The sequence below is a fragment of the Parus major genome, chromosome 4 (assembly GCF_001522545.3).
Source record: "Parus major isolate Abel chromosome 4, Parus_major1.1, whole genome shotgun sequence".
NCBI lineage: Eukaryota > Metazoa > Chordata > Aves > Passeriformes > Paridae > Parus > Parus major.
In genome coordinates this window covers 33,252,343-33,257,996 of record NC_031771.1, presented here as the reverse complement: position 1 = coordinate 33,257,996, position 5,654 = coordinate 33,252,343, and positions in this window count along the sequence as shown.

Here is a 5,654-nt window from a genome sequence, read left to right as displayed (position 1 = left end):
AGAGAAATTTTTAAAAACTCACTGGATATATAAAGGAAGAAGTCAATTTCCAAAACCTCACAGGAAGCCAAATTTTCCAGACACTAGAGAAATGACATTATCCAAACAAAACCCTAATACAGCATGGAAATGTGATGAAGAGTAAGGCTGGTATTCTGAGCACAGCTATAGACATATATGTAAATACAATCAAATTGGGAACACATTCTAGGGATTAAAGAGGTCCGTGTAGCACTAGAAGAAAGGAGCAGCAGATGTAACTGCTAACAACAAAAGAAGGGATTTCTGGCCAAAGTTCAAGATTTTCTTGCACCCAACCCCTTTGTTGCAAATGAATCTGGACACAGTAAATAATTTGTAGACTTGCAGATCCAACTTCTTTTTGTTATTATTCGTGAACTAGCTACCATTTACCAACAAGCTGACTTGTAGAAATGAGGTTCTTCAGAGCTGTTCAGCAAACAATGCAGATGGATTCCTATTTAGGCAGTGTCACTGGTCTCCTAAACTGAGCTACTGCAGTGACCCACAAGCTGTAATGACTGAAGATGAGCAAAAAGATCTGTGTCCTGAACAGCAGATTACCAGCAGGAGAGAGGCATGAACTCCTCTGAAGCTGATGTTCAAGCCTTAAAGAGGTCCCAAGCATCATGATTCATAAGCCTCTCTTGATGAAGGAGGGAGGTACATGATGGGAAGGGACACTTAGTGGAGCAATGGTGTGGGAAACCAGACCCTTCAGGAAAATCCAAATCTGATTTCAATTTCTTGGTGCCTGTAGTGAGAGGTCTTTGGGCATCTCAACAGTAGGTATTCAGCAAACTATTAAAATTGGTCTGTATAATTAGGAGATTTTGCCAGGTCAAGATAGGCACTAAATAAGCCACCTCTATTTCCACTCATAGTTAAGAGCATCCTGAACACACAAGAAGAGTGCTCAGCCAAAATTAAACTGGAAATAAGACCCACCTTGACAAGCCTCCTACTGGTCACCTGAAAAAATAGCAACAGTATGATATTATTAATTTAACACTCCTGTCTGTGTGCTGTGCAGACCTGAATCCTGATGAGTCAGGGAAGCCCAGGGAAATGTTGTATTCAGTGTCCACATGTACTTCCCTGGTTTCCACAGCAAAGGATGCAGTTTGACAATTTATAAGAAGATAAAAAGTAGGAAAGTGAATGCAGATGACAGGACCTTACTGCTTGCAATAAGGGAATCTTTGTCTTGTATTATTCAGTGGTATTTCTGTCTGAAAGACAAGTAAGGGCTATCATGTGGTTTCAGCAGGAGACAAAGAAACATCTTCTGACCATTATTATTTTTAAGGGACTGCAGCAGCAGATCTTCTACATCTAGGAGGAAAGGAGTTATGGGATGGTGACAAAGACGAATTTCTGTATTTCCCAAAATGTTCCATGCTGATGCCATAACCAAGCAAAGCCATGTGCAGGGCCTGCCCTGTGCTGGGTGTCACTCTGGCAGCCTGGCCACTCGGTGCTGTCCCAGCCCCAAAGGATCACCACCATGGGGAGCTGGGTCTGCCAACCCACAGCTACCTCCCCATGGCTCTAGGCAACCACTCTGCTCTCCCTTGCTTGCTCTAAGCCCCTGTGCCATCTCAGACTGAGCCTACGCCACAAGGCCAAGCTCTCATCATCTTAACATTGGGAATGGCAGTAGATTAAGCAATGAAAAAGTAAGACCAATTTTTCTATTTATTATTCAGATTGAATAAGAAATTGACACACAATACCTTTATTTTTGCAAGATTCTGTCAAACAAAAGATAAAAAAAAAATCTGTCAAACAAAAAGGGAGCAGATAAAGAGAGTTTATATATAAATTTGAACTGCTATTTTTAAAGTCTGCATTGAAGCATCACTATTGATGATCCAGTATGCTAAATGCTTTTTAATGTCTTATTGCAAAAGTTTTTCAGCTTGCTTTTTAAAAAATGAAAATCTGTTTTAATATAAGAAGCCTGTAAAATTGCCAACTACAAAAGAACATAGTTCTCTCTTTTTTTTTTTTTTAATGCTTCTGAATTCCCAACATACTTATTGAGATCCAAGGTTATGATCTAAGAGAAAAGATATGTTCATTTAATTAAAGTAGCCTTTTACATTTTAAAAAAAGTTACTTTTGAAACATTCATATTGCCATTTATGAGCTTTGGGAGTACCAGAGGCTCTCGGGAGTGCTAATGACATACAGATAGCCATGTGTTGCTGTCACCTCTGCTGTTTCCCTGGGACTGATTCTTTGCTTCTTGTGCCATGTGCAAAGTAATAATAATCTATGTTTTACTAAGCTTCTCAATCTTTGATTGCAAAGCACTTAATGTTATGTTGCAGATGGGAAATGGAGGCAGAAAAGATGTTCTGATTCATCCTATGGGTCAAACCGTAGAGTAGTGGCAAAACTTGGTTTGAACAGTCCCCTCCCAGGTGACCTGTGCTGGGTATAAAAGCCTACTATCTATTTATTTTCAGCTTCAAACGGCTAAGTGTCTTCAGAGCAATGCTCTGGTCACTCTTAGGGAGCTGTATAAATGCAGCCACAGCATGCCAGCCGGCCACCCAGCCCCATCAGCACTGAGTGCTCTTCACTGGAATTCCATTTTATACCTAATACATCGTCAGAGTTAATGCAAAGCTCAAGACAAAATCCTAAACTGCACAACAAAATGAAGAGATTTGTACAAAGGCATCTCTGGCTCTCACCAGACAAATGGTGAAACAGTTTGATTTTCTTCTGTGCCTCAAAAGTTAAACCATGCTGGCCTCCCTCAGAGTCACAGATGTATTTAGGAGGTCTAGCTCCGTGCCTAGTTGCCAGAATGCTGTCTATGACGGAGCCTATTTTTAAATAACTTCCCTTCCATCTTTGAAATCAAAGAGGGAGTATGTGATATAAAGAACAGCCTAGGTTCAGATAAAGTTTTAAAACTTATAGGAAGGAAGTAAAGCACAAGTAAAAAAGACAAGGATGGCCTAGCAGCTATGATAAGGCTCATAAAGTCCTCAGGCTTAAGGGCAGAATTTTTTGCCCTGTCAGGCTGCATTCAACTCAGACTGACTGTGGCATAATTGGGATTGGTCCCCATTTTATTTTGTTTCAGCCTCAGCCAAATCCTCATTCTGTTGACAGAAAATTTTCAGGAATGGGGGTGGAAATACAGCAAAAGTTAACAAAAAAAGCTTTTACTTGAACTGTTTGGGATGAGAAGCACATCATGGTCAAAGCTGGAGGATCAAAGATTGTGTCTGTGGTGCTTTGTTCACTAGAGGCTTGACCCACACAGTGGTGTGATGGCTGGGGAAAACACATCCTCCCCAGCAGTGCAGGGAGACCGGCACACCTGGGCCATGCAGGCAGCATGGATGCAGGGAATGCAGGCTCCCCATGCAGGGGGGCAAGGTGCAGGCTGTGGGCAGTGTATGAACAACCACAGGCACAGAGCTGCCTTTGCTCCTCACACCCGAACTGCATCGCCACCCCCAGGAACTGTCACTCCTCCAAAAAGGCTGGGTTTGTAGCAGAATAATCTTTTTGTCTGTGGGGCACCTCAAATTTCACACCTCCAAATGTCAGGAGTTCTTTTTGGGCTTCCATGCTCGGCTAAGACACAGTGCTGGGAAGAAAAAGAAAAAAAAGGCAGAGGCCTTCCTCAACCCATTATTCATCTCTGTGACTTACTGTTGTAACAGTTTGGGGAGAAAAAGAAAGGAATGTATCAGATGGAGGCCAAACATCAGGATAAACTTAAAAGATAGATACCCTTTGACTGTAAACTGGCTTGCTTTCTCTCTACAGTCTCTCTCCTTCTATTCTAAATACAGCACCTGGTGCAAGCCTGGCGTGCAGATGGCCCTGCCACGGTGCACACAGTATGCAGCCCTCCCAATCTGGCAGGCAGCTGTTTCACTTTCTTTTTGCCAGGCAGCCACTTCAGGATTGTTTTTACTTTTCTTTCCCCTTTTCTGCTCCCTCTGTACTCAGCCTTACTCTCTGCGATGTAAATTGGAAGAGCAGATGTATAATCTGGGAAATTTTCCACATCCATCTCTTAAATAGGAAGGTGGATAAGCTAACTCAGCTCTTTAAGGCCCCATTTCGGAAAAAGCACTTTAGGCACATGCTTAAGTCCTGTTGATTTAGGAAAGGCAAAAAAGGCTGGTGATTTCATAGGTCTTAAACACATGCTTATGTGTCCTTCCTGAAGAGCAGTATGCACCTGAACAGTGGCCCAATTATGCCAGTGCAGAAGGCACAAAAACAAGTGTTCACTGTAAAATACACAAGCCAAGTAATGTCCTAGTTACCTCTTTACAACAGTAACAGTTTCATTTTTTGAGGTCGAAGGAATATGCTGACTCTAGAGTCTCATTGGTTTTGAGGATCTCAAAGTGAAGAGAAAATATTTAAATCCTGGTCATCCCCAAATTTGTCAAACCTCTCCTATGCCAATAAACTCTTGCTACCTTTATCCCTCAATAAAACTTTGACAGTATTACTGGACCAGGCACGTTTGGATTTTAGGAAGGAGAAAATGAAAGTAGCGAAAGATTCCTCACGAGGGATGCTTTTCACCAGATGCTGAGATGAAATATTTTCCTCAGCTGCTGCAGTACCACAGGGGTATGTGATACAGCACAGGCAATTTCACTGGTCAGTAAACTGGACTTGGAAATGGGCAGCAAGCTGGTGTGAGCCTCTCCCTCGGAGGACTGAGTGAGCTGCATGCAAAGCAATAGCTGTCCTCTCCCACATGTATTTTTGCACATCATTTTCCCTCCCTCTCAGCCCCTGCACACAGCCTTGCTGTCCATCCCCCAGCAAACCTGTCCTCATTGTTCCTCTGCATTAACAGAGGAGAGACCCTTTTTCCTCTGGGGGACACCCTGAGAGGCTGGGCTCGCCTTTCTGTCCCCAGCTATCTGTGCTCACAGCTTCTCATCCTGTTATCCATGACTAGGAGCACCTTGCAGGCTGCCCTGTCTGGAAACACCTTTCAGAGCCCCACTGTGAATGAAAGGTGGGGAAAGTGCCCCAGCTCCAAGGCCCTTTCACCATGGCCCCTGCAGGCTGTCTCCTTTGGTCTGTTGCCCACCGAGCTCCAAGGCTCAGGCTGTGGTGGCACGGTGTGAGTCCCACATCTGCGCCAGCTGCTCCCAGCAAAACCTCACCTGGGTATTCCTGACGTGGTCTCCCCAAATGCCTGGCAAACAAAGCAAAGAAGTGGAGCAGAGCTGGCTCCTGTGAAGCAGAACTAGCTCCTGGGCAATCACTGCTGCCATTTTCAGGGTCCTCTCTCCAGGGACACAGACTTCCAGCCTTCACGAGTGTTGTGCCATGGATCAACAAGCACAGAGATACAAGTAAGAGATCTGGCTTTTTGTCAGAAGCCTGTTGGCTCATGATTTCTGCCAAGAGGTTGCTGCGCAGGTCTCTCTTAACTTTTGTTTTTTTCATACCCTCTTTCAGGAAGATCTGAGGAGAGCGGAGAGCCAAGGCTCTCCTGCCCAGTCCTGACGCAATGAACCCAGGTAACAATAGGCACAAGTCAAACCAAAGTAGGAAGAAGAAATTTGGCTGGAGAAATTAGTTCAGAGGCAGTTTCACTTTGTTTTTTTTCCCTTAATCATAGC